Source organism: Triticum dicoccoides, chromosome 5A (genome assembly GCF_002162155.2).
Source record: "Triticum dicoccoides isolate Atlit2015 ecotype Zavitan chromosome 5A, WEW_v2.0, whole genome shotgun sequence".
NCBI lineage: Eukaryota > Viridiplantae > Streptophyta > Magnoliopsida > Poales > Poaceae > Triticum > Triticum dicoccoides.
Genome location: NC_041388.1, coordinates 554168976 through 554183807, shown reverse-complemented (window position 1 = coordinate 554183807; position 14832 = coordinate 554168976).

Here is a 14832-nt window from a genome sequence, read left to right as displayed (position 1 = left end):
TGAGCGTCGCGCTCCGGCCGCTCCACGCAGCCGGGCACAACTGCACAGCCTTCTAGCTCAAGATCTGATTCCAGGTACGTTCACCATTACCTGTTGCTATGCTCTGCAATGCTACGATGTGGGATCACTTAATAAGCACAGTGTGATTAATCTGTAGGAAGATTTCAGGAACTTTTGGTTTGAATGCCTGTGGGATGATGATTTGAAGTACACACAGCCTGTGTGTGACAAGGTATATTTCAGAAAATTCAGCTGGTGCATGCTGTTTCATTGGATAGCTAGTGTGCACCATACTGCACTTTTTTGGCCCTTGACTGGAGAGTGGCGGAGCCAGGATATTCAACATGGGTATGCGAAGTAAAAAATTTATTGCACAACAATGTAAGAAATAAAAAAGTTCATATTTTTTCCGAAAAGGGGGACTCTCTGGCCTCTGCATCAGAACGATGCATACGGCCAACTTATTAAAAAGATAAATGGGTTCAACAAGGTCTTAGAGTCTTAAAACAAAAATAAAGGAGAGCTCACAAAGAGCCAAAAGAGCCAAAAACAAACTGGCCATGAAAAGCCACAACTGGCTGGCATAAGAAGGACAAGTAAACTAATTGTCTATCCTATTACATGACCGTCATCCAAACCGATTGAAGATATCCCGTGCTACCATCTCCCAGCGGGTAGATCCAGTAACCAAACGCTCCCTGGCCTCCATCGGAGTGAGTAGCGACCATATACGGATCAACGCAGTGGCTCGGAAAATAACCTGTAAAAAATGAATATTTGTTGTTCTGTTAAAGACCAAATCATTTCTGCAGTTCCAGACTGCCCACAATAAAGCACAAACTCCTACTCGAATATGTCTCGTTGTTTCGGTCTCTATCCCGTTAAGCCACGTTCCAAATAACGTGTTGACAAAACTCGGTGGAGTAATATTAAATGCAATATGGATTGTCCGCCATAAGACTTTTGCTAACGGGCAATCAAGAAAAAAGTGTTTGATGGTTTCCTCCTAATCACAGAAACTACACCTAGTAGATCCTGTCCAATTACGTTTTGCCAAATTGTCCTTGGTTAGTATTACTTTTTTATGGACAAACCACATAAACACTTTGATTTTCAAAGGAACTTTAACAGCCCAAACATGTTTGGAGCTAAGAATTGAGCTTGAATTGATAACATCAACATACATTGATTTAACAGTAAACTCTCCAGACCTAGTAAGTTTCCAGCGTAATTTATCCGGTTGAGCTGAACCTCCATCAGTCTACTTACTAGGTGGAGTCATTCTTCCCAATAATTGCCAATTAGCGTCCTTTTGAACTGAGTATTAAGGGGGTTGGATTGAAGTACCGTTGCAACGAACGCCTCACGTCGTTGAACAATACGATACAGAGATGGGTATTGAATGGCAAGGGGGGTCTCTCCAAGCCAATTATCCTCCCAAAATCGTGTACTAGCACCATTGCCAATAATAAACTTTGTCCTATTAAATAAGGTTAATTTGACTTTCATAAGCCCTTTCCAAAAAGGTGAGTCAGTCAGCCTTGCTGTCACATGAGACAAAGTTTTGGAGTGAAGATACTTGCTACGGAGGATCTGCGCCTAAGTGGCATCCGTCTCAATCGATAACTTCCACAGCCACTTGCTGAGAAGACATCTGTTTTCAATAATAACAACGGAGAAACTACAAATTATTCATTATAGCGACCGTGTTTTCAATAATTCAGTTACATTGCAACAAGGACAAATGATGGTGTTTTCCTTTACTTGCACGAAGAATTTACCCTCAAGAGAAGTAATCAAGCAATCATTTAAATATTGTTCCTTCATGGTGGAAAATCTTTCAAATTTGAATGTTTATAATTCAGAAATTCACCTTGATTTCCTTGCACATCTTCACAAGTTTTGTAGCGAGCCAATGCAGACCATGCTCAAAATTGACTGGATTCTACAGTAGATTAGCCAAAACAAAACCAGGGAATAAATATAACCTTCAATTCTCGACTAACAATTCAAAGAAATTAAAATAAAACACTTCCAAAATAAAAACAATCAGACAATGGACGAACTGCGATGGTGCGGCGATCTGCGATGGCCGAGAGATGGTGCGGTGGCGGTGGCGGAGACGGTTGCTTTCGATAGCCGATGCGGGGATGCGATGTGGCTCCTTTTTTTTCTTGAGGGATTGATGCGGTGGCTCCTGTGGAGCTGTCTCCTCGACCGCGATTAATTAGCTAGCGTTAAGCCTCAAGGATAAGGCCCAGAGCACTGTACTAGCAACGTAGCAGCCCAACATATGCCCAACTGGCGCTGAATCATTCGCCACTTCCGTTTATCCTGCCTTATACGTACAATTAGACCGCCATGCGCTTTATAAACGCATATAGAAGCTTATATACTGAATTTTTCTGCCAAAAATATTGGGTATGCATCGCATACCCTTGCATTAGCCTAGCTCCGCCCCTGACATGTTTGCTAAGAGCATCTTCAGCCGCGTCCCCAACAGGCCCGTCCAAGGCCGTTTTTTAGCGCCGGCGCCGAAAAATCGGCCCAGTCGCGCCCCCACCAGCCTGTTTTTCGCCGGATTGGGCCGAAATTGGCGCCGGCGCACCCAACCCGAACCCGGCGCGCTGGGAGGCGCCCGGGGGCGCCGGCGCGGACGTTTTGGCGCGAAAGAGTGGCGGGACCGACGCGTCAGCGAGACGAAGGCTGGTCGTCCTCGTCGTCTCGGTTTTCCCGCGAGGAATCAATGCCAAGGCTGCCGCCGGTCAGCCTGCCATTGATTCACGTGCGGCGAAGTGCGGCGACGTCGCCCCGCCTTCCGCCACGTGGCCGCCCCCTAGCCGCTATAAAAGGCGATCCTGGCCGCGCCGGTGAGGCACCCATCTTCCCCTCCTCGCCGCCACACTTCCTCCTCTTTCTATCTCTCCGCCGTTCGAGCCCCTCTCTCCCCCCCGGCAACCATGAGCGCGAGGTACCCCGGCGACGCGGCGGCGGCCAATGGTTTCGGCCGCCGCTCGCTGCATGAGTGGGAGGCCTACCTCCTCCACGAGGCCAACTACCCTGCGCCGCCCGACATACGCGCTCCATCGTGGTGGAGGCTCAGCGCCAGCGGGGTCCCTGTCCCCCCTCTGCCCGTCCCCGAGACGCCCACCTATTTCCACATCGAGATCGAGCGTGCGCGGGCGTCCCTGACGGCCGAGGAGCGGGCGCTCCCGGAGTACGCCACCGGCAACCACGCGGCGTGGGCCACGTACTTCAGACGCCGGCAAGAGGAGCGGCTCGCCTCCACCAACAACACGCCGACGCCGCGCGGCCGCAACAACAGCGAGGGCCGCCGCCTGTGGTGGGGCGTCCCGGGCCGCACGCTCAGCGGCGTCCTCGCGCACCTCGAGGGCGGCAACGACCCGCCATTCGAGTACCCGACCGCTCTGGGCGGCGGCGCGTGGCTGCCGAGGAGGATGATGGGTGGTCATCCTCGTCTTCCTCCTCCTCCTCCCGATCCTCCTCTCACTCCTCCGGCGCGCCGGCGTTGGTCAGCGTCAAGCCAGAGTCGTCCGAGACGCCGCTCGGTAGGCGCACCCGCGGCGCCGGCCTCGTCATCAACGACAGCGGCCGTGGCTCCTCCTCCTTGGCCCCTCCTCGCCTGGTCAAGCCGAAGAGGGAGCCAGGGCTGGCGACGGTGAAGCCGGAGCCGGGGCTCACCGCCGTGAAGCCGGAGCCTACTCTCGCCGAGGAGGCCGACGAAGAAGAGGCCGCCTTGAAGTGGGCGCGCAAGGACTACGCGCGCATGGAGCTGGACCGCCAGCGCCGCGCCCTGGAGGAGATCGCCGAACGCCGCCGCCGTGAAGCAGCGCGCCGGGGCAAGGGGTCGAGCAGCGGCGCCGGCCGTGTCAAGGAGGAGAAGCAGGAGGACGACGCCGGCAATGACTACGCCCTGCTCAGCGCCTACTTTGGCCCGTAGTTTAGGGGTTTTTCCGTCCATTTTATTCGTGTAAAAAATGTCTAAATTTCGCCAAAATATGTCGTGTTTGTTGAAATTTGGCCGTGTTTGCTGAAATTTGACCGAACTGTGGGGACGTCTGGGGCCCGACCTGGGGGCGACGGCTGGGGACGTGCTCGCCCCCATGCCGAAAAAAACGTCGGCTCGCCCCCAAGCGGCGATTTTCGGCGCGTCTTGGGGGCGCAACGGCTGGAGATGCTCTAAATGATCCATTTGTTGATGTTAATTTTACCAGTCCTTTTGTTTTGATAATCACCTTCTGCATATGTGTTCCTGGGCAATAATTGAGGGCACATAATATATGGGTGATGGCCTTCATTGCTACAATTACTTTTTCTATCCCTCCTTAGTTTCTTGGATGTACATTAGTTTCTGTTTGCCCCTATGTTTTTAGAGGAAGTTTTCTTACTGCCACAGCTTGGTTGTTCTAACATGACAAATGTTGGTTTTATTATCCTGCTAAATACTGGATACTAGCTCATTTTACTTCAGCTCATAAGGAAAGGGATCTGTATGCAAAGCGTGTCAAGGGCCTGTATGCTGTAATAAACTCATATAGCCGGTTCATGTTTACCCTTGTCTTTACACATATGATTGGGACTAGCGAATTCACATATATAAATATGTTTCTAGAGCAAAGATGGCAAACACTCCATACACAACCACAAGGATGGTGATTCAAACGTTTCTAGGATGATGGGACTTGAGGTCAAACCGCACAGGTTTACTTTCAACTTCGCTTGTTGATATTTCTGGCATATACTTGATGAAATACATAAATATGTGTTCTTTCTTATAGGTTAGCACCAGAATCAAGCATCAGTTCAATGGGAATTGGAATGATGAAAACACTTATCGTGCCTCGGAGTGTGGCACCGAAGAGAAGGACGAGGAGGCCGAGCAGTCATTGGTGTCTTCGTCTTCGCCGGTCACGCTGCTGGTATGTTATTCTCCTTTTCCTGCTCCGCTGCCCAAGATACTCCACCACCACGGGATTCGAGTATGGCCTTGCCTTGGATGGGTTGGGGATGATCAGTTCGTCTGGATTATGCCATCCTCCTTGGATGTGATTTTCATTTGATTTTCCTGCTTGTTTAGTTTCTTTTCTATGCATGGTGTATATGCCCTTCGATGGATTGTGTTAATGCATCAAATAGGATGTTTGCATATATTTTATCATGGATCTTTATCCACAATTAATCTAACAACTTTTTGTTCTGATGGCTGCAATTAATTATGTGACAGAAAAGGTGTGCCTTGTTTGTCTGTTCAAATGACTAAAAGAAAATACCCCCTGCTTTTTATAGTACATATTCCCTTGACATCCATTCCAAAAAATTAATCACTTACATTTTAATTTATTTTAGCAAGGACTGGGTTGGGGAAAGCCCCACATTGTATATCTGCTTATGTTTCAGCTGAACACTTTTGAGCAGCTTCTTTATTTTGCTAGTGCGTAGATGTGGAAGACGGGCGACCGATGGCAATATGTTGATGTGGCTCCGAGCATGACTGATTCATGGAGGTACAGAGTTTGAATTCACTTTTGTATTATTATTAGGAGAATGGAGTAAAGCATATATGATGCCTTATCCTATCAATGCTCAGTTTCTAGAATTGTTTTCTGCAGATACGCCAGAATTGCCACTGGAGGACATGATGGATTTGTGTGTGGGATGGCACAAACAAGAGATTTTATCAGGTGAATTAGTGATAGTTTTGCTTTGAGAGTGTCAAGAAGAGTGACATGTATCGTGGTTAAAGTTAGCAAAGATATGTTAGGCTTTGATTTTCAATCGTTGGTTGTGCTCTGGCATCCACCTTGTAACACTGTGACGTAGACGGTAGACGGAGGGAGTACATGCTAATATAGACCTCCTTGGTTGCTCTGCTATAGGACTGAACACTTTAATGATGTATTTATGTTAAGTGGAGTATTTTTAACCTCTGCCTCTCATCTGGGATGCATATGCACGATCAAAATGGCATCGGCAAGATTTGTGCGCATAGGACGGCAGAGGAGGCCCTCTTCAAGAGGGAATAACAGGGCCATCATTGGAGGCATCCAGGTCGTCACTTTTTTTGCTGTGCCGGAGCACAACCTAGCATGAGAAAATAAATAACCGAGCTGGCTATATAGGAGATTGAGATGAAATTCGACTAACGTAGCCTGGGTCTCCCACACGACCCCGTTCCCTCTTGCCACCACCCTCACAAATCTCTCTTCCGCCATGCCGTCGTCCCCCTCGTCTGCCTCCAAGGTGAAGCACATCATGACGATGCCGGTTTGCTGCAACGTTGACCCCAACAGCCAAGGAACAACCCCACGCTTGTACAACTGCAGCTAACATATAGAATAAATGCGGCACACCATGGAAAGCCAGAGGAACATAGTTTCTGGGGCAATGAGGTCAAACTCTGTGAACACCATGCGGTGTTTTGACACAAGGCGCCAAAGATCAAGTACTATGTGTGCGCCATCAATAAGACCTTTGCCTAACGAGGCTAGAGGATGGTGCGTTCAAAGATTAATCCTGTTATTGACCATCACACAATACTCTTTTGTGTTCTCACTCCTTTTCTCTATGTCAACAATACTTTTAAGTGTAATACACAGAGGACAACTTGAGGAAATGTACCCACTAGGATGATGATAACATACCAATCAACCTTGCGGACGACACTATGGGTGGTGACTGTCACTTTATTCTTGAAACCGACAAGAGGGCTACCATCATGATGAACTGGTCAGAGTTTCGCTATCACACAAACATACAAGAAAGTCATTCCATTTCAAGTGCAAGTCAAGGCACCGCCTACTTTATGTTGATCTGAGGAACTCTACCTCTGCTTTTGGACATAGCCTTGCTTTTCGAGCCTGTTAGATTTTGATTTGAATCACTACTTAGGTCTTTGTGATCGGTCAAGCACCTTCTAAGTCCAACCCTTTTATATTAATATGAACCTGTTAGCTTCTATGAAATTACTATGCTTGCTCTATTGTATGAATGTTCTGATGCAATTGTGTTCCATGCATCATACTTTTAATCAATGTGGTTTATATGCACTTTCAAAACATAAACAAGCACACCAGCATGATTAGTGCGCACCAGAACGTCTCAAGAGGCGCCCCCCAACCACTAGTACATACACTACGCCACGACCAGCCATGGTGTCTGAAAAAAGATACTAGGTTATTTAACTATACGACAGGCGTTTAAATTCAAAAATTTCGAGAAAAACTGATTTTTTTTCTGCTCGCTATACACTTTTCTCATGGGGCATCGACAAAACTCAGTAACCACGCCATAACCAAAATTTTCAAGTCGTAATCAAAATCATTTTTTATGCTTTCGTAACCAAAACCTTGGTGAGGATTTGCCATGCTTAATTACTAAATTTGCCATGATCCACCAAATAATTTGACATGGTCAATTACTAAAAGTAGAAAATACTCCGTGTGTTGCTACGGGAATTTTTTGCATACATTATTTTATATATAAATAGGAGGACAAATGGACAGGAAGTAAGCGGTGATAAACTACATCAAAGGTAGAACAATAGGCAATGAAAATGGAAGATTTTAGCATGGAGAAAGCTCGCTTGATGCAACATAAGTCATTGTAATTAAAATGAAAATGTGAGGGAAGTGGTGTACTTGTCATATATACCGCAGAGATCCTTTTTCAGAAAACAAATATATATACCGCAGAGATATAATTTGGTCAATTTTCTTTGGTCCGAATTGACAATGATTTGACACTGATGCAAGGCTCGCAAAATGAGGAGCAACACTTCTTGGAGACGACACCTAATATGCATCCCTAACTCTCATGGATCACCAGGCTTTTAGTACAAAATGGTGCAACCATAACTTATATGATTAGACATTATATCAAGATTTGAATATGTTAGGAATTTAGTCTCCACATTTGTGTAAGTAGCCGATCTCTCATTTTTGAGATAGTTAATCTCTCTTCTATATCAAAAAGGAAAAGTTGATCTTTCTTCACTATATTTCAGGTAAAAATGTTAGGACAAAAACATGTTACGTACATCACGATAAAAAGATGTGAAAAATACGAACATTTAGTGATATAAATTAAGTTATAAGGTGAATCAATGAACCACATGACAATTGAGAACAATCAAATAAGATAAGCGATTACAAACATACATGTTGAAACTTTTTATATTCCAAACCTGCATATCATAATTATGAACGGCTATACAAAAAAATAGCAGACAGTGGAAAAGCATGAAAACTACATATATTTATTTTCACATGCAGTCAGCTTGGATTTTCATCAAATACCTTGTGGACACTTGTCATAGATAATTAAACTATACACACAAATAAATATGAGAAAGATTCATGATAAAATTTGGAAACACACTGCCATCACAGATGATGTAAAAGTCCGCTCATCACAGATGATGTAAAAGTTCTGGTGCAAACGGTGAAAAAAAAAAGATACGGTAAGCCTACAACGTAGGTGCACACCAAAACTTATCGAGATGAGAGAATTCCTTAGCTGGCCCTTTCTTAAAATTTGCTTTCCTTTTTGGCCCAAAAAACTTGTTTCTTCCCTTTTTGACACTTAAACTTCAATTTGTTCCTTACGTGACACTTCTCGTCTGTGACTGCAGAACATGGGACTTGCCTATAAATAAACGTACAAAGCAAAAGAAGGGGGCATCATGGAAGTAACGACTTGCAGACCGGCTCAACATCCAAACCCTTTCGATTGCCCACGAAGGCTGATAATTTGGTGGTCAGAGAGATCGGTATAGCATGGCCTGAAGGACAAATGAGAGGAGAAGAGAACGACGTATGAGGTGTGGAGATGGTGCGCGAGCTGGCCGCCGGTGTCCTCCTGGCTCCTCCACTGTCGCCGGATTGTTGGCAAGCCTCTACTTTGTGCCTCCACCGGCTGATCTTCCTAGACTAACCAGACTATATAGGCTGCCAGAAAAGACTTTTCATTTTCTTGCATTGACTTGGAGTGTTCATTACAGAAAGGAATGCAAGAAGGTGGACGTGTAGTCGAACATGATGAAGGACTAATGAGGGAGGGGGACGCAAGAGATCAACAACTCTTTCAGATTCAGATGTGTAGATAAGTGGGCCATAAGATAATGTGGCTTCACCAAACTGTAGTTTCTGGTGAGGTGGCAGGTTGCTTAGATGGGAGTTGCATTTCATCGATTACTATGACTTGTGAGGGTGTTAACAGGAAGGTTCATGGCTGAACCAAAGGAGAAATGAGAGTGGAAGTTGATGCATCTGAAGGAAGTGGAGTGTTAACCCTCATCAATGGAAAGTAATAAAGTCAGTTGGACACACATGTTGGAACCTTTACGTTGTGTTGCGGAGGAATCCTTTTGTAAAAAGAAATGACATCAGCAAGGCTGATGAGGTAGTGGGGCCACTGATGTGGATAAGATGCATGTCAAGAGAATTAGTTTAGTAGGGATGAACTATTTGGGTATTATAGATTTGCCATGGTCTAAAAAGCACTTTAAATTTTCTATGGTCAATTACTACAAATTTTCCATGCTCAATTACTAAATTTGCCATGATCCACCAAATAATTTGCCATGGTCAATTACGAAAAATTGCCATGGTCGAAAAAGTACTTAAAATTTTCCATGGTCAATTACTACAAATTTGCCATGCTCAATTACTAAATTTGCCGTGCTCGAAAAGCACTTAAAATCTTCCATGGTCAATTACTACAAATTTGTCATGCTCAATTACTAAATCTGACATGATTCACCAACTAATTTGCCATGGTTAATTACAAAATTTGCCATGGTCGAAAAAGTACGTAAAATTTGCCATGGTCAATTACTACAAATTTGCCATGCTCAATTATTAAATTTGACATGCTTAATTACTAAAATTTGCCATGGCCAACTACTAAAATTTGCCATGCTCAATTACTAATTTTCCATGATCTATAAAAAAATGCCATGGTCACACTAAAAGTTGCCATGGTCGAAAAAGTATTTAAAATTTGCCATGGTCAATAAACTAAATTGGCCATGGATAATTTCTAAAAACTTGCCATGGTCAATTACTAAAATTTGCCATCATCAATTACTAAATTTACCATGCCGAGAAAGGACTTTAAATTTTCCATGGCCAATTGATAAAACTTTTCCGTTGTCGAAAAAGGACTTAAAATTTTCCATGGTCAATAAATAAAATTTTCCATGGTCAATATACTAAATTTTCCAAGGTAAATTACTGAATTTAAATAGTCAAAAAAGTACTTACATTTTCCATGGTTAATAAACTAAATTTGGTAGGGCCAACTACAAAAATTTGCCATGGTCAATTACTAAAATTTTCATGGTAAAAAACCTAAAAAATTGCCATGAACATTTTTTCCTTGGCAAAAAATGATTTTATGGGCCCGTATGAATTTGCGAACAATTTCTTTTTGCAAAACGGTGAAAAAAAGAGGGAAAATGTTCTTTTAACATCCGGCAACTATAAATGCTTTTGTTCCCCTGGGAAAAACGTATATACATATTAGAATTTGCCTTGGCAAAAAATAACTGGAAAAATAACCAAAATGCCATGGCATATACGTATTAGAATATGTTGTGCTATTTTACTTAAGGCTCCCATACTTTATATGGAAATTGCCATTGAAAATTGAATGAACAGTGTAAACAGAGTTATGAACAAAAATTGCCATGGCAGATACATATTAAACTTTGCCCTGGTAAAATACATATGAACAGTCCCAACTCACAAATGCCATGGAGCTACCCATGGTAATATATACTTTTTTATTACCATAGCAACAGAAACATGATTTAATTTTTCATGGCAACATAAGTTGACTCGACATGGCAACATATTTGTCATGGAAACAAAATTTTGTCATGAATATAAAGTAACACCAAATTATGAAACAAAATTTGCCATGACGGATGCATGTGAAAACATTGCCATATTGTTTTGATTATACTTGTCATGCTTTGTATAAGAAAAAATTGCCATTATATGTATTCGTATATACAGAAAAAAAAATACATGACCCATAAAACTATAGAACTTATAAAACATAACTAGGGCAAAATCATTCGAGTACATATGACAAATCACACAATGAATAAGTTGTCGCAATTGCAACATATGATTTAGTTGCCATCGCAACATCATATATATAATTTAACAGAAAGTTTATATGATTTTGGTTGCCATAGCAACATATGCTTTTTAGTTGCCATGTGCACATATCAATTTTACTTGACACGGAATCTATAAAACTTAACAGAAAGTTCAGATGATTTTGGTTGCCATGGCAACACATGCTTTTTAGTTTCCATGGAAACATATGCCTTTTTAGTGGCCATGCAAGTGAGAGTGTAATTACAAAATTGTGCTATGTCTATACTGGGACAAAGACATGGTAATTTTGAAGGTGGATGAACTGAAAAAAATGAAGAGAAGGGTGAGCAGGATGCTACCTCCAGGTAAGGGGTCAGAACACTGGGCCTTGTGTAGTGTGTCATGGTGGTGGTCGAGTCCGAGCTGAGGTCTGGTCCTCGTCCTCCTCTGACGGCGACTCGTCCTATCCAGCTAGGTGAGCACCTTCGAGGCTGCTGCACTGTGTGCAGGGGCCTTGTGCAGTGCATGCGCGATGCCCCTTGAGAGCTCATATTCCATGTTGAAAACATGAAATTGCTGCTATAACACTCACATGGTCTGGTCCATGAAGCTCTCGCTCGTCCAACTCGGCTCCCTGCTCCTCTCGCTCGCTTACCCCTTTCACGCTTGCTCCACTGCTAACTCGAAAAAAATCAACTATCTTTTTTTTTCATTTGAAAAGCTTCACTAGATCATAAGATATTCATGATTTTTTCAAAGAATAGATTTTGAAAATGTTCTGAAGGAAAGAAAACCTAAATTTAAAAAAATTGTGAAGGTTCAAAATATTCGTTGATTTCAATAGTGTTGGCGAATTTGAAAAAAAAAGGTTCGCAAAATTTTAAAGGTTCACATACCTAAAAACTGTTCATGTAATTTAAAATATCCATGAGTTTAGAAAATGTTCATGAATTTGCAAAACAAAAACATGGAGTTTTAAAAAACTTCACGATTTTTTCGTTGTTCACAGTTTTTAAAATTATCATGAATTAAGATCTGAAAAAGGTAAAAAAAAAAAGAGGAAAGAACCCAAAACATACATGAAAAGAAAGAAGAAAAATAGAAAACCAAAAGAAAAATTATTAAAACCATTGGAGAAAACACACAAAAAAGAAATCAGAAGTGGATAGACTGGCTGGCACGTTGCTGCTATATAGATTTGCACTACTCTCATGTCTCAACCAGCGGCACACATCATTACAAACGGGGTCCATATCAACCCCCACAACTCCCTACTCACTGGGAGGTTCCAAATAAAGGGAGCTTAGTATCACGAATTTTTTTAAATATGTTTGTGAATTTTAAAATATTCTTGGATTTCAAATAATGTTCATGGATTAAAAATATTCCCAAAATTTAAAATTGTTCCTAAATTTGAAAAAATATTCATAGATTTGGAAAACAGTTGAGGATTTTTTGAATGTTCACAAAATTATAATATGGTCTTGTATTAAACGTGAAAAATGAAAATAAAAAAGAGAGAAGAAACCCCCCCAAAATATAATAATAATAAGGTAAAGAACATGAAAAAGAAGAAAAATAGGAATAAGACCAAAAGAAAAGTTATTAAAACCGTTCGAGAAAACACAAGAGAAATAAAGTCAAACCACTATAGAAACTGTCTCGGATGTAATCGATGAGGACAATTGGACATGGCGACCGCAAGTGATCTGTGACACTTTGATTGCATCAGATGCCGAAGCCATTTTAAATATCCCACTACATCATGGTGGTGGTGGTGATTTTTTCGCTTGGGCGTTTGACCGATCGGGCAGCAACTATGTAAAGACAGCGTACCGTGCTCGTATGACTCAAAAAGAGCGAGAATCTCTAGAGGAAGGGACGGCTACCGGGACCTCAGAAATAATCAACAGATGTGGAAGGCTCTTTGAAAGGTCAATGTGGTAGCGGAAGTACATGTGTTTTGGTGGAGAGTCCTTTGTGGAATCCTCCCTGATGAGAACACTCTGAAACGACGTCACATAGCCGAAATTAGCAGATGTAATATCTGTTGTGCAATGGAAGAGGATATCCAACATGCTTTGATTTCATGCTCACATGCAAAACGTTTTTGAGAGGAAGCACATGCGTGGTTTGATCTTTCGTCACCCCGGCTGCACCCTAGCTCGTGGGCAAGGGACATTCTTTGTGATCCTAGGTTCTTGGACACGGAAATAACAAAAATTATTACTATCATGTGGTCCATATATATGGCACTCGCGTAACCGGATAAAACATGAGAAGGAGGGACTCGACCCAGCCACTTCCATGTAGCGGACTAGAGAGGCTCCTGCAGTCCTTGAGTTGCTAAGAGAGATCCCACTCATCCTTCTAGGACATGGCTGGAGACCGCCGGAGGAGAACATCATCAAGCTCAACATGGACGACGCTATAAACTTCGTAGAAAATTGCAGTGGTGGTGGTGGTGGTGTGACTCGCTCGGGAGGAAAGTTCTTAGGTGCGTGGTGTGAACCCACGCGGGCATTTCTGATCCACTTATAGCTGAAGCTTTATCAATGCAAGATGGGGCTCTCTTCGCTAAATTACGAGGCTTCATGCATGTGATAATGGAAATGGATTGTCCGGAGATGGTACAACTCTGAAATACTCGCCACAATTCTCGTTTAATTGTGGCTCCTCTGTTACTTGAAATTGGAGAGCTAGTTAGTGATTTCTCTTTATTTGATGTTCAACATGTAAATCGATCAACTAATGTCCCAGCTCATCTCTGTACCAAGCGCACTTGTGCATTGAGTGTGACCGAAAGCTGGCTCGATACGACTCTAGGTTCCTAGTGACCAGTTTATTACCGGATTGTCCTAGGAATGCTTTTGTTTGAATAAAAGCTCTCGGAATTTCCCACACAAAAAAGACCGTTGACAAGGTGAAAAGAGCCACCACCTATCGTACACATGGATACATCATGCATGCATGTTGTGATGGTCCAGATCCACTACCTTGTCTCCTCCAAGTTCCGGTTCCACCATCTTTGGTGAGATTGTTCCAATCCCTTGTGTACATGTATGCAATCCTCTAGTGCTATCTAGAGAAGACTTCTTGTATCCCACATTTGATAATAGTGGAAAAAGATTTGGGTAGCTTCGGCCCGTGGTTTTTCCCCTCAAGTTGGGGTTTTTTCCACGTAAAAATCTCATGTCTCTTTGTTGATGCTTGCCGCTGTCCAGAAAGTTACTCCTAACACAAGACACTCGGCTGAGGAGTGTCTTGTCTGTTGAGTAACATATTTTACCTCCGTATATGCTACTGCATATGTTTTCTTCCATGCTAAGCAACGATCCTTGAGTTAGTACATGATGTGGTGCTGAGATTACATTGTTTTCGTTGCAGTTTTCCGTAAACCACAAGTGCATTTGTGTGCTAATTCCCAACACGTACGTACCCCGTCACCCAGTGCCAGAAGGAAGGTGATGTCGAGGCGGTGAATGTCGTCACCGGCCAACTGAGTGAGCAGGTAGACTACGGCTTGGGCGAAGCTCCACACGAAATGCAGCATCATCATGTAGATAAGGTAGCTACGCCCTTCACCATGATCGGGAGCTCAAATCGAGAGGAGAGGAGGCAGTGGCAGAGCTAGGGGGCAAAGAGAAAATACACATGTTTGAGGGGGGCAAATGGATGCAATCTTCTTAGTCTATGCCTTTCT